This window comes from Gossypium raimondii, chromosome 11 (genome assembly GCF_025698545.1).
Source record: "Gossypium raimondii isolate GPD5lz chromosome 11, ASM2569854v1, whole genome shotgun sequence".
NCBI lineage: Eukaryota > Viridiplantae > Streptophyta > Magnoliopsida > Malvales > Malvaceae > Gossypium > Gossypium raimondii.
The window spans coordinates 26,637,426-26,662,981 of record NC_068575.1 but is presented as its reverse complement, the minus strand read 5'-3'; the positions used below and the strand labels follow the sequence as shown (position 1 = coordinate 26,662,981).

At 32.5% G+C, this 25,556-nt stretch overlaps 1 long non-coding RNA gene and 1 pseudogene across 1 annotated transcript; one reads left to right on the top strand and one right to left on the bottom strand.

Annotated features, from left to right (window-relative positions):
* Positions 1–1,667: 1,667 nt before the first annotated feature.
* Positions 1,668–5,926, top strand: LOC105804291 (putative hydrolase C777.06c; annotated as a pseudogene).
* Positions 5,927–6,422: 496 nt separating this feature from the next.
* Positions 6,423–6,997, bottom strand: LOC128034560 (uncharacterized). The gene is made up of 2 exons (XR_008190623.1): positions 6,922–6,997; positions 6,423–6,733 (listed from the first exon to the last, which is right to left on the bottom strand). It is a non-coding gene; the product is annotated as an uncharacterized LOC128034560 (long non-coding RNA).
* Positions 6,998–25,556: the final 18,559 nt, after the last annotated feature.

Sequence of the window (25,556 nt, the reverse complement as noted above, 5' to 3'; positions counted from 1 at the left end):
TTTTGAAGTTTTTTGGGTACATTACTGAATGTTTTTAAATTACATATTAAATAATTTCTTATACAAGGTAATAAGCATATCAAATTAGCAAGTCGTGCGCTTATTTCGTAATCATCACCTATAAATCAGAAGCCCATATTTGAAATTTTTGAAATGTTTAGAATTCTTTAAACAGTCTGCATGAGTTTGCACTTTCTTGTTTTAAATGATTGCATAGTTAGAACGGGTCATTGCTTTTAACTCTAATATTAGAAATATAGAGCAACTCCCTTTTCTTTACTTTTTTGTTACAAATAATTTTATAACTTCAATGTTGATGTACTGATGGTATTTCTCTCTCTAGATTTATGTTTTCTTTCCTGCAGAAGTAAAGGTTGGTGTTTCCTATGGTAAGAAATTGTGCAAAGTGTATGCAAGTAGATAATGTTTATAATGTTATTTTGGTCATTCAAAGAGCTTTAACAGCCCCTACAAAAGCAACGATAAATGAAATTAATTCATACTTCCACATGGAAGTTTTTGAGGTGAATATAATTCTCCTTTGCTTTGTTCATGAGCACTGCTTAGCTTATTAAATTAGATGCATTGTCTTTGTTTGGTCTTATATTAACCATCCATTGAATCTTAATGGTTGAATCTCTTGACTGTGATTATCCCTAAGAAGTATTAGAAGAAATATATTAATAAAAAAGTTCACAAGGTTAAAGTTTACAGAAAGTTATTCCACTTAAGAGGTAGACTGATCTCTAAAATAAATATTATTTTTCCATTTGTTTGCTAGGCTAGTTACAGAACTGCTGAATTTTGGATTGAAATCCATTTCTTTAAAGAACTGCTAGAATGATGTCCCTTGAAAGTGCTTGATTAATTTTGCTATCTATGTCTGATTCTTGTTAATATATATTTGTGATTCCAACTAGCATTGATAACAGTAAGTAGTAGATCTTCATAAGCATTGGTTAATTCACAAAAGACTTGCAGTGCTTGAGTATATGAGGTTCCTATAAGTGAAATAAAAAATAGTATAACTATCTCAAAGTTTTAAGTGTCTATGACGTGTTTGATATTTATATATTAAATAATTTCTTATATAATCGTAAAAGAGATAGTATTAATTATAAAGTATTGAATTAATTATCATTATAGTTTAGGGATTATAGGTTTAGGGATTATTGTTTATGGTTTACGCTTTAAGGGTTAGGGTTTAAGGTTTAGGGTTTAGGATTTAGTGGTTAGTGGTTTAGGGTTTATATTTCACGATTCAAGGTTTAGAGGATAAAGATTAAGAGTTTAGATTAATTAGTGTTTTTAATTTATATATTAAATAATTTCTTATATAATTGTAAAGAGATAATTTTAATTTTAATATATTAAAATTATGATTATAGTTTAAATTATTTAAGAGATAATAAGTAAACTTTATATATATTAAATGGTTCAGATTTAAGGTTTAATTGAAATTTGTTAAATGATGAAATTTTATATAATCAATTAATGCTTTTATATTTAAAATATTTAATCTAAACTATTTGATATATTTAAATATTAGATTTAAAAAAATTAATAAATAAAAAAATAGTAAAAATTTTTAGCAAAACAATATCATTTTATTCAAAAGGCGCAAAATCATTTTACTTTAAAAAGAATTGCGCCTTGTTTTCCTAAATTTCCCCCTAAAACCCCTAATTTTTCCCTCTAAAATGGGTATCCTCAAAACACCCTTTAGGTGTTTCTCTCTGCCACCACGTCTTTCATCATCATCGTTCCCTACTTTTGCTACTTTAAGCTCCTCTTCTTCTCAACCACCGTCTTTGTTTTTCTCTCGTTTATCGTCTTTGTTTTTCTCTCGTTTATCCGGTCGGTGTATTTTTCAGGAAAATCCAAATTTTCCCGAAAGATCTTCAGCAAAGGAGTCATCGCTTACGACAACAATCTCGCCGATGTCGATTTCTTCAACAACTTCAAAGACGATTTTGATGACTCTGATATCGAATTGCAGTCACAGTTATAAGAGTTCTCATGCATGGTCCTAAAAGCAAAGCAAATGTTGATACTATTATTGAAAGGTATGTCTCATTTACTTTTTTTCTCTTTTCCCCCTTTATTTAGATATTAAAGAATCAGGATGAAGTTTATCTTCTCACTCTTTTACCATACCAGCAATATGTATAATCAGATTCGTGATTCAGGTGGTCCAGAGAGCAAAATGATGGATTACTGTACTGAGTTTATTTCTTCTTTTTCTTTTCTTTCTGGACTCAGTTGAACGTGCCCACCTTTTGCTTCTTTAATTTTTCTCATTTCAAGGCTTTTATTTTGTTTCATATTTTAGACAACCAATTTTTTTATCCCTGCCCTTTGCCATTTAACATTCCAGTTATTGGCTTTTTAACCCTTAAATGGTGCTGAGTTTGTTCTGTTTCTTTGTGAAGGTGTGCTGGTGCAGGGCATTTACAAATGATATCCTCCATTATAGTAAGGAACTTGAGAAGGTCCCAAGCGACGATGATGAGAATCGAGCATGCATCATGGATATGGGTGTTAAGGCTATGAGGTTAGTTATTACATAGTTGCATCTAAAGCAAACTACAATTTTACTGCCTCAATCAAGTAGCATGTCAATTAGTGTTTGTGTATTGATTGATGGATTCAACTTGAACTTCAAATCCATGCTCCTGCATTTAGTCGGTTTTCATAATCGCCTTTACAATTCAAATGTATGTAATGTATGTAAGCATGTATGTATTATGTATAGGTCTCAAGCTTCTTTTATCTTACAAATGACTGCATCTCTTTTGGCATTGTTTCAGGGACATTCTTCATATTTTCAGCCTTTTGCTGTGCAAATTTCATCCTATTAGCGATAATGGTGCCCGAGACTAAAGGACGAACACTAGAGGAAATACAAGCATCAGTTAGTCATTCTTCAGTTTGAAATACCATCAGCAATTTGCTTTAAAATTTGATATGTCTTGCTGGGTTTTTGTGCTGTGTCTTTGCAGAGTATCTATCTTATTTTATGTTTTATGTTTATTTTTTTGTAGTAACTTGGGATAACAGTTAGTATTTACATTTGGTTTTAGTTGTTCTCATGTTTTTTTTATAGGATTTATACCGAGTTTGTTGATGTATATGATGGCTTTGTGCTTTTTTTTTTTTACAAATATAATCTCTTCTGTTGTTGAATGGAATTCCAAAACTAGTACTGATTACTGTATGAACTGCAGATTGTTTTGACTCATGAACATGCTGATGCAGTTCTTGGTCTGGATGATATACGTGTTGTGCAACCACATAGTCCTACGAATGATATCGACCCCACTGCAATTTACCTAACTCAGTACGTGATGGATAGGTATAATATGGGGTTTTTTTAATTATTCATGGGGTCATTGATCATAGCCTACAAATTGCTTGTTATGCTGATTCATTATCAAGACATCTGTTGTTTCACATGTTTTTTCTAATGTGAGAGGCTACTGATTTAACATGCTTTTAAGTAGGTTATACAAAATTGAAGGTTATTTCCCAAGCAAGCTATCAATAGCAAAAAGGATCTGTTCTGGGTTTATGATGTCTATAGCAATGTTGGATGATGTTTACTTTGTATGTCCCTAAACAGCGTTGCTTCAAAATTTCCATAATTGGTTTGGAAGAAACTTAGAGAAGGCCAAGAAGTAAGGCGGGTGGCACAACTTGACTGGAGGATAATTGAGGATGACTATGACAAACCATTTGTTGCTTCAGGACTAAAATTTGTTCCTTTACCAGTTAGTATGCTTTCTTGAGATAGTATCTAGTTTCCACCTTATCGTTTATGCCTAAGTGTTTAATCATACTTTTGATGCAGGTGATGCATGGAGAAGATTATATTTGTTTAGATTTTCTTTTTGGTGAAAAGTCTAAAGTGGCTTATATTTCTGATGTCTCACGTTTTCCTTCAAACACAGAGTATGGTAGGTGTTGCTTTTGCACCTTTTCATGTTGGCGCACATGCATTTACACCTTTTATACATTTTTTCTCCTTCTTGTGATGTTAAATGTGGTGGGGACACTTCTATTTTCTACATGTTACTTTTAGTAGCTTGTCTATGTTAAAGTTGTAAGAATATATGTTTATTGGATTTTCCTCATGACTTAACAATTGAAGAGCCCTTCAAGCATTTGTTTTAATATTTTACTCAAATCCTTTTTTTTGTCACTTGAGACAGATTATTGTTGTCAACCTTAATGAAAGTGCTTCTCTGCACGGTTCACAAACAGGAAACCTCTTATGACTTGACTAAAAATTCAAAAGATAAGATAGTTTGGGATCATCTCATTACGCATTTACTCTGATCTCTTGATATTGAGTGCAACTTGGTGAAAAGAAAGCACATGTTTTCTCACTTTTATGAATTGTTTGTTTGTGATTTTTGTTTTCATGGTAAAATATGTTACGTCATGAATTGTGTTTGATCAGAATATTATGTTCACAGTTATTTCCAAAAGCGGCAGTGGCCAATTGGATCTTCTGATATTGGATTGTTTGTACAAGGTGTGTTACTCCCTTGCTTCTTTCTTTTTCACAGTTGTTGAATACTTTTCTTCATCTTTTTTTGTTAGTGAATTGTCTAGAATTAGAAAAATACAAAAAGACAATCTTAATCCATGCTGATTCTTTCATAACCTATCTGCATCTATGTATGTGCTGCTGTGCATATTATGTTCTTTCTTGTTACATCACTGTGTTGTACCATAGGTTATTGTTTAACATAGTTGAAAGGCCATGTGTGGATTTGCTTTTGGGTTACAAATGGTGGCTTATTTAATTGTAAGTCCTGAAAAAGTTATTAGTATTAACTCGATTTTCAGGAACTTCAAAACTACTATTATAGAGATATAATGAATATAGAAATGAATTAAATGGTTATGAAAATTTTGAGATGTTTCCTTTGTCTGATTATCACGGATATCTTAGTAATTTTTGTGATGAATGTACACTGCAATAGTAAAATTACTCTTCTGTTTTATTATTTATTGTATTTTTAATTGTATATATCTTTTCTGAACTAATGTTTTATGTTTTCTGCATGGCAGAAAGGATCCCATAACGTTCACTTATGCTTACCTCAGGTTTGTTCTAAATTTTTCCAAAAATTGGGCTGCCCAGAAAAAAAAAACTTGAAATAGGTTTACTTAGTACTAGTTAAATCGGGCTTGATTTTAGATAAATCTAATTATCATCTTTAAGCATGATATGTTCTAATACTTTGATTTAAGCTGTTGATGTATGTATTCTGACTATGGAATATCATGTTCAAATATTCTACAAAGAAGCTAATAAGGAGATTCTGCAATTGTTGATGGCAATTGGAATTTAAGAATATAGGCTTAAGGGTTTAATTGGAATTTAAGCATGATATGTTCTAATAGTTTAAATTTATATTGATGAATACTTTCTACCTATATTGACTTAAGTGAGTAGATATATCAGTAGTGTACATTTTTTTATTCCACAAACAATCTTAAAAAGTTGAGATATTATTATTATTTTTAGATGTATTTTTTAATAATTTACTATGACATTATAAGACACCTAATTTACTATAACATTATAAAACAATCTTAAAAAGTTGAACTAATTTACTTATCTTTGCCATGTTCACTATGGTTTGAACAGATTAAGTTATTCTTATTTTTATGCAGAGCATGTAGGAGCCAAATTTGCGGTTCAAATTCGAAGCCATGCTCAAAAGTTTTTCTCTAAAGCTCATTGCTTTGAGTTCATTACAAGATTTTCTTGATTAAGAAAATGCATTGTATATTTTATTACCTTGCATATGTATTATTTATTTTAGTTTTGATTTTAAATTTTTATTTTTACTAAAGTGTTCTAACTTTTTGATTTTAATTGTGTTATTAATTTATTATTTTAAATTCTAAATTTAAATTCATTAATTTTTATTTTTATATTTAGTTTTAAAGTTAAAATTTTCGTAGAAAATTTAATTTAAATAATATTTTTTTATTTATCCTTAAAACATAATATAATATTTATCATAGAAATAAATATTATTTGAAAAAAATTTATTTTTTAAAAGATATATTTTTAGCGGCGTTTGTGTGAAAATCGTCGCTAAAGGTCTATTTTATAGCGGCGTTTGTGGGAAAAGCGTCGCTAAAAGCCATGGTCTTTAGCGGCGTTTCTGGGAGAAGCGTCGTTAAAGGTCATGATATTTAGCGGCGTTTGTGGTAAAAGCATCGTTAAAGGTCATGGTCTTTAGCGGCGTTTATGGAAAAAGCGCCGCTAAAGGTCATGGTCTTTAGTGGCGTTTATTTTAAAAAACGCCGCTAAAGTTAGTTACGCTATAGCAGCGCTAAAATGCGCCGTTAAAGGCCTAAAAAAGCGCCGCTAAAAGCCTGTTTAGGTGTAGTGAACATTAAACCAAAATCCAAAACTAATCCCAATTACATATAGCCGTCAATACATCAACATCAATCAATCTCATTGAAACTGTAGTATCCATTAAAATGAAATCAATCAAGAAAACATGTCACTCCATTTCATTGAAGTTATTACAAACTAAAAAAAAGCTAGAAAACAGTGAAAAAAACTACATTAACTAATAAACTGTTGATAAGAAACGTATATAAACATGCAAAAGAATAGATTTTAAAAAAGAAAAAGAAAAACACATGTCTAACCTTCATAGAAGAACTCGAACGTTAAAACCCACGTGCCAAAACCAACCTGGAAAAATAGATTTTCATTGTTATAAATCTTTGAACTTTGATTGTCAACTTTTTTTTCCAATATTTCTTTTTTCCTCTTTGCTCTTTTCATGCTGCAAATAAATACAGGCAGAGCAAGAAAAAAACTGTGAAAAAAATAAAATTAAAAAATAACAAATAAGACAAAGCAAAGAAAACTTTAGTTACCTTGAAAGAGAGAACTTAGCTTTCATGGATACGAAAAAGTGGCCTAATAAGGGATCAAATAATAAAAAGGCCGAACAAAGCAAAGCGGAGAGCATGTGGAATTTTGATTATTATGAGCTCACTCAATCATCTCTACTTTACAATCCAAACTCAAACAAAATGCAAATCTCTACTGTTCTGAAACGCCATATATGTCTACAATTTTCTTATATATATATATATCACCAAAGTGTATCGACCATGTAATCGCCACCCTAAATTACTTGCAAAATAAATCACTACCAAGAAGGGCAACAAGACAACTCAAGCAATTTCTTTAATCATCAAAATATAATCTTCATCGAAAGTGAAAGTGATTATATCAAAATCGGAAAGTGAAGTCGATTGCTTGGACTATGATGAACATAAATAAATTAATTTATGCTATAAGATTAGATATGCTACCTATTTATTCATAAAATCAAACTGATTCTATCATGTGCCAATTGAGATCAAAGAAAAAAAAATCATTAATAATAATAATAATAATAATAATAATAATAATAATAATAATAAAGGAATCCCCCAAATCATGCCATCTATAGAACAATCATTAGCCAGCGAGTTTAGCAACTACATCAAGGACAAACTTTAAGCTTGCCATGAAAGAATCTTTATTATAGCTAAAGACCCAACATCCCTAACATTAAAAGTCAGCAGATGGAGAAGAAAGATATTTACTTAACCATAACTACACAAAACATATTATCCACAAAACCAAAACAGGAAGAAAAAAAATAAATTGAATTTTAATTAATATAAAATTAGCCTAATTTTTCAATATAAAGCATTTACGTAAATTTCAAAAGGACCAGTACCTAAGACAACCACATATTCCAAAAGATGGTTCACTTCAGCAGCTAATAAAAGCAAAAATAAGCTTTTTGTGGCATTAAGATTTTTCTTCTTATTTCAATTTTTTAATTAATTACAACAAATATAAGAAATGATGCTAATCTCAGCATAAAATAATAACTCCAGGAAGAAAAAAAGACTAATACCAAAGTAAATTTTTATTGGATGTTGAAATGACACATCACGGACATGTCCAAATTTGTCATGAGGGCACCATGAAGAGCACTTAACTTCTGTAAAACATAACAATTTATTAAGCATAAAGGCATATGTACAAAAAAGATCACTTTTATGACTTGATATAATCAAAAATTTTAACACAAACATACATGCATAAGACAGCTATATCACAAGAAAAATGCCTATACAAAAAAAAGGTTGTAACGTATTAAGAGACTTCTTTTTCCCTTTCAAACATATGGTTTTGTTTTTATTTTTTCTTGCATGCTTGACCATGGAAGACATCATTGTACTATTTATAAAATTTTCAATTACGATTTAATCTAATGCTAATTTAATTATTACAAAAATTTAAAATCAACAGTTCTTATTGTAAAGGCATTTATGCCTTTCATATATATGTAAAATTTTAAGAAATAAATAGTTTAAAAATTATAAAATTTTTAGAAAAACAAAAATAGACGAGGGTTAAGTTGAGGGATTTTGAACCTGGTGGATTTTGAGAACAAGGTTAGGGTGCAATTTCCTCTGCCAAACCTCGTACTTCCCTTCTAAACCGTCAACCTCAATTTCATACTTATTTTCTGTGTTAATTAAAAAAAGCAATTACGGAACAAAAAAGTAAATTCAAATTCTATACTAGTGGGAAAAAAAGAAAGAACACTTACAGCCCAAAAATCTGAAAGTAATCGATGCATAAAGCAACGGGTCGAATGCTCCTGCAAGAATCAGAATAGAGGAACGGCATTGTTCTAGTCTTGTATGCGACGCAGTTCCAACACCTTTTTGTTGAAGAATCGAGCTTTCCGGCGAATTGGGAGCTTAAATTTTGAAAGGAAAAGTTTGAATTTGGGAGAAAATGGAAGGCGTAGCATGGAGGAACCCGATAAGAAATAAAGGGATTTGGAAAATTAGGGGTTTGGATCACAAAGGGATTGGAAGTTTGGGAATTGGGGAAAATAATTTGGGGAAGAATAACTTAGGGAAATTTAGGGGAAACGAAGTTAGGAAATTGGGGAAATGAAGTCGGGGAAATCTGACATGGGGAAAACTAAAGGAAATTCAAGGTTAATAAAACGACGTCGTTTAGGTTAGATTTATTAAATTTTGCGGCGATTCTTAATAAGCGCCACTAAAAGCATAGGAAAAAGCGGTATCGTTTGGGAACTATTAAAACCTATTTATGGCGTTTTCTGCTGAAGCGCCACTAAAGCATAGTCTTTTGCGGCGTTTTCAAAAAAATGCCACTAAAATTTTGCATCAAAACGTAACGTTTTGCAGTATCAGGCACAAATTTTGCGGCGCTTTTTACAAAAACGCTACTAATTTCTATCCTTTTGCGGCGTTTGGTGAAAAAAGCCACTAAGAACACGGATCACAACGCAACGTTTTGCCATTTCTGAAACAAATTTGCGGCGTTTTTCAATAAACGCCACTAGAAACACAAAATAAAATGTCAGCGTTTTGCATACTCTGACATATTTGTGGCATTTTTTACTAAAACGCCACTAATGCATAAACACTAAAATAACTTTATTTTTTTTATCATTTTTATCAAAATCCCTAACCCTTAAACCCTAATATCCTAACCCTTAAAACCATATTTAAACACTAAGACTCTGACTATAAAAACTAAACTCCAAAGAACAAACTTAAACACTAAATTCTAAACCCTAAACTCTTAACCCCTATCTTCTAAACCCTAAATCATAAAACATAAACCCTAAACCCCTAACCCCTCTTTTACAATTATATAAGAACTTAATTAATATATAAATTAAAAAATACTAATTAATCTAAACCTTAAACCCTAACCTAACCCCAAATCTCTAAACCTTAAGTCACTAACTCTTAACCCCTAACCCCTAACCCCTAACCCCTAACCTCTAACTACTAAGCCCTAAACCTTATTTAATATATACATTAAAAAACACTAATTAATCTAAACGCTAAACCCTAACCCTAACCCAAATCCCTAACCCCTAACCCCTAAACTTTATTTAATATAAATTAAAATAACTAATTAATCTAAACCCTAAACCCTAACCTGACATTAAATCTATAAACTCTAAATCCCGAACTCTTAATCTCTAACCCTTAACCCCTAACCCCTAAATCACAACCCTTAACCAGAATCCCTAATTCCAAAATTTATAAACCTTAAAATTGTAACTCCTAAACCGACCTTAAATCCTAAATTAACCATATACCCTAAACCATATATATTAAACCCTAAACTATAATGATAATTAATTAAATATTTTAAAATTAATACTATCGTATCTTTTACAATTATATATGAAATTATTTAATATATAAATTAAAAATCAATCAGTCATGTACCCAAAAAATTTTAAAATTATTTTAAATAATATTATTTTAATTTTTCTATTTTTAACAAATATTTTTCTATGTTTTTTATTTCAAATTATTTCTACGTGTCATTATTTCAAATTTATCCATTTTTAACAAATATTCAATTAAAAATAAATTGAATTTTAATTAATATAAATAAACATTAAATGTAAATAGGCAAATAAAATTTTTTTTGCGGCGCCTTTTCAAAAACGCCGCTAAAGCCCTGAGCATTAACGACGATTATTGGAAAACGCCGCTAAAGCTCTGAGCATTAGTGGCGCTTTTTCAAAAACGCCGCTAAATCCCTTAGCATTAGCGGCGCTTTTTCAAAAACACCGCTAAATCCTCGAGCATTAGCGGCGCTTTTCCAAAAACGCCGCTAAAGCCCCTAGCATTAGCGGGTCATATTGGAAAACTCTGCTAAAGCCCCGAGCATTAGTGGCACTTATTGGAAAACACCACTAAAGCTCTGAGCATTAGCGGCGCTTTTTAAAAAACGCCGCTAAATGCCCGAACATTAGTGGCGCTTTTTAAAAAACGCCGCTTAAGCCCCGAGCATTAGCGGCGCTTTTCCAAAAACGCCGCTAAAGCCCCAAAAGATCAGAAGACGATGTCGTTGTGCTTAGGTTTTTTACGGTGTTTCTCTAAGAAACGTCGCTAATGCTAGTTTTTAGTGGCGCTTTCGATCTTTAGCGATGTTTTGTGTAAAGCGTCGCTAATGCTCGATTTTTAGCGGTGTTTTTTATTCAAACGCCACTAAAAATACCGCTAAAGGCCTGTTTTGGTGTAGTGTAAAATCAAACCCTTTTCTTCGTCTTCTTCTTCTTCTTCTTCTTTTGGCTTGTAACACCCTTAACCCATAACCGTCGTCGGATTAGAGTTACGAGGCATTACTGTACAAAATATAGTTTAGCACAGTCATTTATTTAATCACATATTTGAACCAACTAACATGTAACAAAGTCGTATTACATGTACTTTATAAATATAACATACGAACCATAAAGGCATCGCATTCATGGTATTTGAATACCTAAATTAAATTCAAGCATATTTTATTCCATATATCAATCACATATATCACCTCATTCTTTAGTATACATCTATTTCAATGGCTAATTATTATACGAGCCATTTTATATACCTATGCACTTCCACATAACGAGTTAAAAAATCATATTATACCATTTATTAGTTATCCAAATATGATTCATTAGCAAACATTAACAAATAGTTAAATATAATTTTATACATTACCAAAATTCATGCGATTCCACCATAACAAAATTACCCATTTTGAGCACAAATAACAAATCAAGCATACCAATTTCAAAACAAAATATCATGTCAAAACATCTTATATTCAACAAATCAATACCCTCATAAATCATATCAATACCGCAATTAAATTTTACACTAATTATACCAAATACCAAAATCTCATGCTTATCAAAATGAACCAAGTATATAAATATGCATCATATATGTATCATAATTTATCTCACCTAATGACCAAAGCAATTTTCATCATTCACAAAACAACTTACAAGGCAATTTATACATCAAAACATAGGTTATTAATAAGCCACACCAAATAGCCAAATTCACATGGCATAGCATAGTCATCACATAGAAAATACAAACACATACCAACATTAACATTTAATCGAATAACTAACCACATGAAAATATCAAATTTGCTGAATCTCAAGATAGATTATAGACATCATCTATCATTTATCAATGCACAAAATAAGCTCATTTATATAGTCAAAGTAACTTCCAACAATTACACCATTTACTAACCAACTCGCATGGATAGAACCACTACTCATAAATACATCCATCAACTACATTAACATCACTCAAACCGGTTCATAAAATCATACATCGCACAAGATATACCATATAACACACTCACTTTCAAGCCAATTCGTGTGGCTATACATATACAAATCAAAACCAACCATAACAAAACTAGCCTATACATGCCATACGTCAATAGTACAAACTCTTAAAGTACCGAAATAGGAATTGATAGTGTGACGACGATCCTTGACAATCCCCGATAACGAAAACTAGCTTTCAAAATCTAAAAAAAAATGAAAAGACACACAAAGTAAGCTTTGAAAACTTAGTAAGTCATAAGCAATTAAATTATCACAAGAACATTAATAGTTCAATTCAAATAGGTCAAATTTAATCAACCTCATACACATATAAAATCATCTTCCTTATATAATTGCATACTACCACATTAAATATTACACTTACCTTGATCTTTCATGAATATATAAACCTCAATTTCTTCTTTGGTCTCGTTTTGTCAATGCCCGATGAACCATTCGAAATTGTTAAGGATACACAAAAATAATATAAGGCTCGTACAATGCTATATCCCAGATATGGTCTTACATGTTAACACATTTCGATGCCACTGTCTCAGACAGGGTCTTATACGACTCATATACGATGTCAATGTCTCAGGCATGGCCTTACACGTTCTCTCACTTTGATGCCAATGTCCCAGATATGGTCTTACATGAAATCATATCTCGAAAGTCCTTATGTCATGACATCAGTATCCTATACATTTCCTAAGGTTCGTTCGGGCTTTCGACTTCGTGATTGAACAAATTCATGCTCGAAACTAGTCATCCAATGCTCAAATCAATTCGGCAATATATATCAATACATACAATTCAATTTGGCTACATATAATATATATACATTTGAATTTAAAAATATTTAATTACTTATGAACTCACCTCGAATGGAAACGAACAGATCGAAACGACTATTTAACAACTTTCAACTTTCCCTGATTCAAATTCAATTTCTTCCTTTATTGATCTAAATATATTTAAATTTAACTTATTTAAAGACATATTCATTCAATTTCATCCAAAAACACATAAATGGGCATATTGCACTTTAGCCCCTAACATTTTACATTTTCATAATTAGTCCCTATTTCAAAACAACACAAAATACTCAAAATTTCATTTAACCCATGTTTGGCCAAATGTCCCTTAGGTCCCTAGAAGCCCATTAATTCTATTTATTTCACATTTAAAACCCTCAATTTACAAATTTCAGATTTTAATCCTTAATAAGCATTTTTATCAAAAATTACTTAGTAACACATGATAATCTAACATCAAACTCTTATAATCCATCATCAAACAATAAAAAGCTTAATTATTCATCAATGGCATGTCATGAATACATCAACCAATTCAAAATTTTAAGCATGGGCTAGCTAGTATACGAAGCAACGATCTCAAAAATGTAAAAATTATCAATAACCGAGCAAAAAACATACCTAAATCAAGTCCCCTAAGTGCCAAAATTCAAGCTTCAAAAATGGATTCTTTTTCTTTGGTACATTCGGCCAACCAAGATGATAATGCATGCATTTTATGTTTTGTTTTATTTAATTACATAATAATATAAAATTTACAATTTTATCCATCATTTATACATTACAAAATCACTTATTATAAACCCATAACCGTCCACACCATTATTCAATGGCCAAATCACAACATAAGGACCTTATAAATAATTAATTAAGCAATTAAGCACTTTAACATATACCATGCTACTTTTGCATTTTACGCGATTAAGTCATTTTATCAAATTAAACAACCAATAGATAAAATTATTTCATGAAAATTTCACACATATTAATTCACATGCTGTAAACACATAAAATAATTTTAAAATAATTTTAAAACTTTGAATTTGTGGTTTCGAAACCACTATTCTGATTTAGCTAAAATCGGGCTGTTACATGGCTCCTCATTTGCTTTAGTTTTCCACTTATTTTTAACTTTCCTTCATTTCATCATTTTCAATTATAAAACATCATAATCTATGTTCTTCTATTGAAACTAACATGAATTTCAAGAAAAGTTAATCATTCTTACCTCAATCACTTATATTCAACACTAACCCTTATTTTTTCCCTTCTCCAAGGCATTCATGGATGCACTTCTTATGAAATTTAGGTGGCTACTACACTTTTCTATTGATTTCACTCACTAATCATGAGAGAAATTGGAGGGATTAAGCTTAATTGGCTTAGAAATGGTAAAAATGACCTATTTGTAAAAAGTTCAAAAATTTAAATGGAGGCGTATGAAGGTGACGTGAAAATGGTCTTAAATAGATAGATTTCTCCATCTTTTTCTTCAATATTCCATAAAAATATCTCATTAAAATAATCCTTAAAATGAAAATTACCATTTCCCCACCAATCATGTTATGACACAAGTTAATCCTTAATCATTACACTTTCCATAATTATCTATTTCATATAATTACCATTTTGTACTTCAACTTTTCCTATAATATCACTCATGGTTCATGTTTCTTTTTGGTAAATTTTTACCTCTAATCCCTCATCTTTTTTCCTTTAATTTAATTTAATCATTTCAATTCTTAATTTCTTACTTTGACTCCAATGCTTTTCACTTCCTTACAATCTAGTCAAGACCCCGGATTTATTTCGCTCAATCTATAGTCTTTTCCAAACTTCTTTAGCATTTGTCTTCACTACCTTATAAAACTGAAAAATTTCAATTTATGACTTTCTCATATTACAACTAATTCACTATTTATTTATCACTATTTCAAATTCTTGAAATTTCAGGGATGTTATACTTATTATTTTTCCTCACAAAACCCAAAGACTTAGATCTCAACTTTCCTCTTAAGTTTGTAATTTTTTTTTGAATCTTTTTGTAGTAATGGTATGTACCTAGGTCTTTAGATGAATCTCTTGTCTAAAAGCTTTAAGTGTTGGTATTTTGAATGCTTCTTTTTATTTGGTATATGTGGTTACTGTATTAGTCTCTTGGACTCTTTTGTGCTAAATTTTGGTGAAGGATTTGATATATTTCAAATATGTTTTACATGTTTCAAATACTTACCTAGCGATACTTTTATTTAATGAGTTATATAAAGTGAACTAATGTGTTTTAGACTTGTTCCAATATGAATATTATGTGGGAAATGATTTGGTGAAATGTTATACATGTTTAGGAGCATATAAGAGACCTTTTGCATGTCTTGGAATGTTGTTTTCCTACAATTTTACACTTGTGTATTGACAGACCAAGAGCATGTCTCGAGACGTAAATTGTGAAGTCTAGAGATATGGTGACATTGTCTTAAGAGTAAATAAAACATTGGAGCTAAATTAGAGATCCTTCAGCCCAGGATCTTTAGACATGGTCCCATTATCTTGATATGTAAAACTTTGAAGCAAAAATTGAGATATATGGGAGACATGTCTCGAGACATGACTTTGTTGTCTTGAGACATTGTCTTGCATATGGCCATTTTGTCCTAGGTTTCGTAGTCTATCCTTTTTTTACTGTGTCTAATCTTAGTTTCTTATTTGTGAGCCCATTTAAGCTCAATTAATATGCATTACATGTTTTAATTGTCACACTTTTGTATTATATATTCAATAGTTGTTTTAATTGTTTATTTGAGTTGGTTCAGTAACGAATGTGGTACCTTGTATTTGGATATTCTAATCGGGTCAAGTGTAGAATGTTACATTTTGTATGAAATTTTATTTTATTTTTGAAATCATTGTTATGACTTTGTTAGTTTTATCACTTTGACATGCAATATTTTGTAGAACTTTAGCATGAGATTTTTACATTATAAATGTAAAGGTTAGAAAATTTGAATATAATGGCACTTTTTGCGATTTTTTTATTTCTGAGCTAAAGCAAAATTAATAATGGTTTTGAATTAACAAAATTTTCACCGTAGTTCATTCAACAAATATGTAATTTAATATTTAAATGTAAAATGAATATGTATTTTTTTGGTAGTTATAAATGCCTCAAAAAATTTAAATTAAAAATTAAAAATTAAAAATTGAATTTAAATAAAAGTTTGCTCCCATAGCACGTTATCGTCTGCTCCAATAGCATCGACAATAAGTTTTTTTTATTCTTTCAAAAGAAAGTCTTGTGGCTTTTTATTGATTTTGAAGTGGCAGTGTTTTTTTGTCTTTTGTTCTTTAAAAGTCAGAGGTAGCATTTTAAGGAAATTTTTGGACGAAAAAGTAGAAAAAAATAAAAGGTTGTTTCTAGGGTTTGGTTTTAAGTGCTGACAAGAATTTTTTATCTTCCCAGAGGGGAGTCTAAACTTTTTTTGTTTTCTGCAAGAATTTATTTTCTCACACCGACTAAGTATTCATTGGGAAAATATTTAAATTCTAAATTGCGATTGTAAAATATTGATAATGGAAGGGTCAGTATCTTAATTACATATAAGAAAAAGTGCTATCAATTGAGTTGTGGTAGAGATGGCGTTGACGGAAAAAGAATTGGCAGAGTGAAGTCTTGATGAGGAAGAAGTCGAAGGCTTGCAATTCGCTTTTGAGGTCACCCTACAAAAACCGATGTATGATTTGTGTTTAATTGGCTTGTTGTCTCACAGCAAGTGTCATTCACTTTTAGGCAATGAAGAACACGATGGTGAATTTATGACATTCATTTGGGGTATCCAAATTTCTAACCTAGGAAAGAAACACTAAATTTTTAGATTCTTCTATCAGGTTGATGTAGAATCAGGTTGATGTGGAGTGGATGATGATTGGAACGCCTTGGACCTTCAATAACCATCTTCTTTTGCTTTATAGACTCAAAGAATGTGATGGTCTGAATTTAATGCCATTGGTGTTTTCTAATTTCTAGGTACAAGTTCATGAACTTTCAACTGGATTTTTCTCTGATCATGTGGCACAACAATTGGGGGATTTTGTTGGTAAATTTCTGGAAAATTTGCTGGAACATGATACAAAACAACTTAATCAGGGCTTTAGAAATTTTATGCGCATTAGGGTTTAGATTGATATTAGAAAATTGTTAAAGAGGAAGAAAAATTTTTTGATTCCCCATTCAGACCCAATTTATGTGAAATTTTGATATGAAAAACTATCTTTATTTTGTTTTCTTTGTTGATGTTTGGGGCATAGAGATAGATTTTGTCGAAAAAGGATCAATCTAGGGTTGAGAAAGGTGGAATTTGGATGGGACGTATCCCTAACGGCTCCACCATGACGAGCAAGCATTGCACCGAGTGTATGGTTAAGGGAAGATAATATGGGAAGAAATTTTGGAAAAGAAGGGGGTGAGGAAGATGTTCAAATTAAAGGAAGAGGGATAAGTGATTTCGGTGTACAACATAGTTTTGGACTCATGAACCATACCTTAGGGTTTAATGTGGAAGGTAGAAAGAGGCAAGATAAAGGAAAAGGGGTAATATTGTAACAACCCGTTTTCAGCGCAATAGGAATAGTGGTTTCGGGACCACAAATTTGAGGTCAAAAAATTTATTTTATTATTATTTTATGGTCTATAGCATGATAGTGTTATCGTATTACACGGCCAGAGAGACAGCCAGGTGACACAGTCCTGTGTCCCCTATAGGTTTCAAATGGTTGTAAGTCAGGCTGTTACACGGCCTAGCACATGGCCTAGCACACGGGCGTGTGGCTTGGCCGTGTGACCCAAGTTAGTGAGTTACACGGGTAAGGACATGGGCTGAGACACGGCCGTGTGTCTTTATTTAGAATGCCCACATGGCCGTGTGACCCCTGCAGTTTTGAAAATTTGCAATGTTTTTTGAAAAATTCTACAAGTTTTTGATTTAGTCCTGACTTGTTTCTAATGCGAATTTAGGGCCTCTAGGGCTCATATAAGGAACAGTATGTATGGTTTTAATTAGTTTTATTATGAATATGTATAAGTTATGTAATGATTGAAATTATGTTTGTTTGTACTGTAAACTTTGGTAATACTCTATAACCCTGTTCTGACGACAGATACGGGTTAGGGGTGTTACAAATATGGGTAAATGAGGAGGATAAAGAGGATATGGATAAGGATAATGGGGAGATACCTTTCGAGAATGGTGAAGGGAAGACGAGACATAGGTCAGATTGTCAAGTACAAAGTGGATTTGTACATAAAGGGGTGGTTGAACAAGGAGAACAAAGAAAAACTTTTTACAATGAGGAGATATCGATGGCTACCATTAGGAAAGCCGACTAGACACAATGAAAATCTTAAGTTGGAACGTCTATGGCTTAGGGAGTCCACGGGGCATTAGAAGACTTCAGCATATGCTAAAAATATATAATCCCCAGGTTGTCTTCTTCTTGGAGACAAAATTAGACAACTTTTAGAATGAAAGGGTTGGGCGATGATATGGATTTCATTATGGGGTTGATGTAGTGGCAATTGGTACAAGAGCGGGGTTAAGTCTTCGATGGAAAGATGATGTTTCAAGAAGTTTAAGGAGTTTCAAATAATCACATTGATGTTAATATTGAGGATAATGGAGTTGGATCAACTTGGCGAATGACGGGGTTTTGTGGAGCACTGGAGGCTCGCGAAAGAAATGAGGCATGGAATATACTTGAGGCATTTGGGAAGAGAGAAAGTTATGTCATGGTTGCTTTGTGGTGACTTTAATGAGATTTTTTACTCGTTTGAAAAGGAACGGGGTTTGCTAAGGGATGAAAGACGTATGGAAGAATTTAGGACAGCTTTGAATGATTGTCGATTGAAGGATGTGGGTTTTGTTGGTAGGTGGTTTACATAGGAGTGAGGTAACCTTCCTGAAACAAATATTAAAGAATGGCCTGATAGAGGGGTTGCGAAGAGTGAATGGATCGATTTATTTCCTGAATATTCAATTTGGTATTTGCCTTATTCTTTTTCTGACTATTGTTCTTTGTCTTTTCAAACTAAACAAGAAAGGGTGAACTGAAGAAGGGAAGGCTTTAGATTTGAAACATGGTGGACCATAAAGATGTCTTGTGAGGGGAAAGTTAAGAGGTTATGGTTGACGAGTAGAGGAAGGGTGATGGAGAGATTAGAGGCAGTAGGAAAACGACTACAAAGGCGGGCAATGTGAATTAAAAAAAATTTGGAGAGGGTTGTCTAGAAAGTTACTTACCTGAATTGAAGAACTTGATTGAATGGAGAGAACATATGAGAATTTGGCAGAACTGATTGTTGTTAAAATTCACTTAAATATGAGAATTGAGAAAGAAGAATGATATTGGGAGCAACGAGCATGGAGGAATTGGTTAAAAGAGGGTGATAAAAATAAAATAATTCATAATTATGCATCCCAGAGAATAAGAGCAAATTGGGTTGATTAAATTGAGAATAAACAGGGACAAATAACTATGGACAAAAGAGCAATGGCTGATGTAGTAAAGGGATATTTTGAAAACATGTTTTCTTCAGGAGAAGTTAGAAATCCTGAGTATTTTTTTATTTAGGATTAAGGAATGTATTTCAATTAGTATGAAAAAAGACCTAATTGAAGACTTTACTATGGAAGAAATTATTCTTGCTCTTAAAAGCATGAGGCCAACCAAAGCTTCCGGGTGTGATGGGTTCCTAGCACTTTTTTTCCAAAAGTATTAGCACATTGTTAGGCAAAAGATTGGAGAATTCTATCTTGACATTTTAAATAATGAAGGCCTGGTTGATGAGATTAATTTGACAAACATTGTCTTACATTCCTAAAGTAGCAAGTCCGACCAACTTCAAAATTTTTTTGCCCTATCAGCCTTTCTACAGTTATTTAGAATATTATTTCAAAGGCAGTGGCTAATTGACTTCAAATAGTATTGAACATTTGTATTGATAAAGCCCAAAGTACTTTTGTGCCAAGAAGACTCATTACGGATAATGTTCTTTTAGCTTATGAATTAATGCATTCTTGAAAACAAAAATGATTGGGACAACATGGAAGTTTAGCTTTAAAATTGGACATGACTAAGGTGTATGATAGGGTGGAGTGGTCCTTTTTGGAGAAAGGAATGAAGAAGCTGGGATTTCCGAAACGATTTGTGTCCTTAATCATGCAGTGTATTACAACAGTAACTTATTCGGTATGTTTGAATGGAAAGAGAGATGAATGTTTCAAACCAACGAGGGGATTGCGAAGAGGTGATCTCTTAAGCCCCTACTTATTTTTAATTTGCGGTGAGGACTTAACCTCGTTGATGAGGTTAGCAGTTCAGGAAGGTACTATTAAAGGGGCAAAGGTAAGCTGTAAGGGCCCTACTATTTCGCATCTTCTTTTCGTTGATGATTGTATTTTATTTGGGGACGATACAGAAATGGGAGCCCATGATCTTAAGACTATCTTATGAGAACATGAAATTTGCTTTGGTCAACGCATAATTTTTGATAAATCAATGGCTTTCTTTAGTTCAAATGTTACGGAGCAAACAATGGAGCAAATAGCAAATATTTTGGAAGTCTGAACCTCATGAAATTCAAAGAAATATTTGGGGCTTCCAAACATGGCAGAGAGGGATAAAAAAGAACTTTTTAGATCCTTAAAGATAGGATTGCATGCAAAGTTAAAGGGTGGAGTACAAAATTCTTGTCAATTGGGGGTAAGGAGGTGTTCATAAAAGAAGTATTACAGGAAATTCCTACCTATTCTATGGCATGTTTTTTATTACCAAAATCTTTTTACGTAGAATTGGAAAACATTATGGGGCAATTTTGGTGGCAAAAATGACATGATAAACATGGAATCTACTGGTGTGATTGGAGGATACTTAGAGAGTTGAAAGAAGATGGGGGAATAGGCTTTAGATGCTTATCAAAGTTTATCGTGGCTTTGTTAGCAAAATAAGGTCGGCATTTAATCTGTTATCCATCTTCGTTATTAGCTAAATCATTGAAAGCTAAATACTACCGAAATTCAGATTTCATATAAGCAAGGTTGGGAAACTTACCATCATATACCTATAAAAGTTTATGTTGGCTAAAGGACTCATTGAGAAAGGGATGTGTTGGCGTGTTGGTTTAGGAATGAGACATGGGTCCCGAGTACTGATGAATATAAAATCCAGCATGCTGAAATTGATCAAAATCTAGTCTATGTCTCAGATTTGATTGAACAAAACTCAAATTGATGGAGGGAAGAGTTAGGATGCAAAATTTGCACATTATAGAGATGCCTTTGATCTGAGGAGAGATCGAGTTGTTCAATAGTTTTCTTCTTGAGTTTGAAGACACAGAATTTCGAAGAGGGGCTATTTTACCCATCTAACCCAAAAATATTAATATTTACAAAAATGACCCTGCTTCAAAAACATTCACCAAAATGGCTTGAAATGAATAATAGATTTGGGTTTTGGGAATCCAATGGGTGGCACTACCTAGTGTTTTGGCCCCATCATTACTTGATGATTGTGTCAAGCTTTAAAAAAAATGATTTTTTTTGAGTTTGGGAACCTAATGGCCGGCACCAAGGTATTTTTTTTAAATCGTATCATATTGGTATGCAAAAATACCAATATTTCAAAAAAAATTGGTTCTGGCAATTTAATGGCCAACACTAGAGACAACAAAAAAAAATTTTGGTGCTGGCCAGTAGATGGCCGGCACCAGGTACAATTTTCTGTTCCCAAGGCACATTTTTTTTTACTTTGGGACACTGATGGCTGGCACCAGTGTATTTAAAAAAAATTGGGACACCAAGTACAATTTTCGGTTCCCAATGCATATTTTTATTATTTTGGAACACTAATGGTCGGCAACAGTGTATTTAAAAAAAATTTTGGGTGCTGGCCATGTAATGGTAGGCACCAAATACATTTTTTGCCTCCTAATGTAAGTTTTTTTTACTTTGGGACACTGATGGCCGGCACCACCTTTTTTGGGTCCCAAAATTCTTTTTTTTTGGTTTTGGGACACCGATGGATGGCACCAACTTTATCACATTAAATTTTTTTTCTTATTTTGGAACACAGACGGCCAGCACCATACCCTATATTTAGTGGGTGGTTTGGGTTCTGATAGTGGAAATGGATGAGAAATTTTTTTTGAGAGAGCCATCAAAATGAAAGTGTTTTGTAGTATATCATCAAATGAGTTTTTTTGTAGTGGATTGTAGATGGGAATTTTTCATAGTGTACAACCGAATTCAAGGTTGAATTATATACTGTCATGTTTTAACGGAGTTGAATTATATACTGTCATGTCCACCTTAAAGGTTATGCCATTAAGGGTTGGATGACTTTCTACGCCATAGATGGCTAACCGAGATGTCCAACGCAGATGGACATTATCTATGGTGCAATAGCATTTATTCCGCAACTTATAAGTGGGGTACTAATGCAATGTAGTCCTGATTCAAGTAGAAGACGAGTAATTGTGAAGAAACTACTATTTAGAATAATTGTATTTTTTCTTTAGAATGTTTGTATTTTTTTATATTTGTAAATTTAATGTAGTTTTTTAGGATTTAAGGTTTCATTTCTATATTTTCGTGTATTAATTTCTTAGAATGCTTATGTTTTTTTGTATCTGTAAATTTAATTTATTCGTATTATATGTAGTTTTAATTTAAAATTTTCGTATTAATTTTACCCATCTGCTTGTAGTTTGTTGGGTGTTTAAATTTAATTTTGTGCGTATCATTTTGTTTCATTTTTATATTTTGTGTATTAATATTGTAGAATGTTTGTATTTTATTGTATCTCAGAATTTAATTTTTTGTACTATTACTTTTCAATTATATATTTTTATTAAATATTTCGAAGTCATTTATTCAAACAAATAATTATTTTAGAGAAATTAAATTAAAATTAAAAAGAGAATAATTACAAAATAAAATAAATATTTACAAATAAAAATCAAAATTGTTGTGATCTCGGCGACGTCCCTGGCGCTGGTGTGTAATGGTCGAGCTGCCTCCATCGGTGATGCCGTGCACCTTGATGAGGCGTTTGATAGTTGCTCGGTCCGGCCTCCGGTGTCCCACCCAGTGTACTTAGAAAAGTAGTATAATCATATAAACCATAACCGGGAGTTAAGGGGTATTGTGTGACTGGAGGTGCCAATGGAAAAATATCCTCAGTAGTAGGTGTACATGCTTCCCGATTGAGCTTCAGGTGGTATGAGGATGACCCAGATCGTGTCGAATGTTGAGGCTCGGGGTCGTCACCAAAAATATCCTTGAACGATGGAGGAAATTGGGGCTCGAGCTCGGGCTCCGGATGGTGTGATGACGAACTGGATACTTTGTGTTGGGGCTTGGGATCGGGGTTCGAGGCAGAATCAGTTTCGGTGTTCCCGAATGGTGGAACTCGGTTACGGTGCGGTCATGTGTTCCCATGTTTCCATCGGAAAGATTCCGGTTGCGCGTCATTCAGGATCAGTATATAACAAGCTTGGAATATAAAGGGCTTCCCGTGTGCCATAAATCATTCTGCGTACTCACGCGTAGAAGAGAACCCTCCCTCTCAGACATACAAGGGAGGGCGCGTCGAATGTCGATCATTCCACAGAAAGATATATGGTTTATGTTTTTCCGCCCAATTTAAGTGTCCCGACTTGAACCCTTTTTCTCCATTCTGTGGACTTATTTGATGTCGACAGGAGGGTTCAGGATAGGTTGTGTGCAACCGAACTGCCTCAATACCCGACCTCCATCGTGCCACCCTGGAAACACAAAAATTTACACATTTTTACATACCCTTTTTAACTTAAAATAATACAATTTCGATAAAATTCTTGTCGAAAAAATAATTAATTTTTACAAAATAATTGAAGTGCACTAAAAATATGAACATGTTGAATTTTAGTTAATTTTATAATTAATTTTGATGAATTTTGGTTATTTCCGACAGATTTGCACAAAGGGCGAAAAATGGCTCAGCAGACACTGCTAGAAAGGCAAAACCGAGAAGCAATTTGAAGTATCGAGGTGAACAAAATTTCACCCTAAGACTGTCCAAAATTATATGTATTAATTTATATCCAATTTCATTTGGGTTAATAAATTATTATTAATTAATTATGAATAAGTGGTCTAGTTGAACTGGACCGAGTGAACTGAACCAACCAAGAAATAGACAGCCCAAAAACCGTCCCAATAGTTGACCCAAATCAGCTTATTACCTGATTATTTAATCTTGCAAAGAGGCCCTTGAAGACTTGTTCAAGTTTCTTTCAAACCCCTCCACAATTGGTGGCTTTATAGATTTGCCCCAAGCATAAATTAGAAAAGTTGAAACTATCAACCTTGCCACATGTGTGGCCAGCCAAGGGAGGGCTCTTTGGCTGATAATTTTAGCTATTTTTAGAAGCCCTCCTCAACTATAAAAACCCCCTTAGGCTGGTCATTTTAGAAACACACCTCAAGCATTCACATAGTTCCTCTCTTCTCTCCACTTTCTCTCTTCTTTTCCATTCCAAAATTCCCTTGCTCTCTTGCTGATTTCTCCTCTTGGGAAAAGGGCATTCATCAGCTATTTGGAGTAGCAATTGTTAGGTAACAAATGAATTAATTATTTAAATGGATTGAAATTGTAACTAATGGACATGGTACTTAATTAGTGCATGTTTAATCATCTAAGGTAGAGGAGGGTTAGATTAGCAATGGTATCTGACAATACATTTGCCTTGCATAACTTGCAAGATTATTGTGATTAAATTGTTTCAAGGTAAGGATACTTTGTTACCTCACATAGTCTTTTATGTGCTTATTAAATCAAGTTAATTGTTTGAATTGACATAGGGATATGTACAAGAGATTATTTCGATTTAATAAGTATGTATGCGCAATAACATATTTGCCTATTAAGATTTGTTTAATCGGTTGAATTTACATAGGGATATAGTCAAGAGATAAATAGATTTTGGTAGGTGAGTATGTTCATAAGTTATCAAATTACTGAGTTGCCGTGAACTTATTCGTAACAATATGATGGTTGTCGATTCCTCTAATATAATCCTACACCTAATTTGCAAACTTGAGCAGTATAGGGAGTAGGGTCGATCCCTCAGAGACTGGGTTCACGTAAAATTGTTGCTCTTTCTCGACCAGATTCGTGTCTGGACAGTTGTCATGCCCAAGAAATTAAATAAAAATGAGTAAAAAGTAAAAGCTGAAAACAATTAAATAAAAAACAGTTAAATAAAACAAAAGGAAAATCAATTAAACTTAGCTCAACTTCAGGCACGGGTTTTTCCTCGTCTTTGAACCGATCCTCGAAATTAGATGAACTCCTCTTTTCCAATAAGCTAGTTATAGCTACCAAGGACGCCTCGAACACCAACTCTTTCTTGTGTAAATTGGTTATGGAACGTCCTATACCTAACCCTTACCGATCGAACAACCAACGA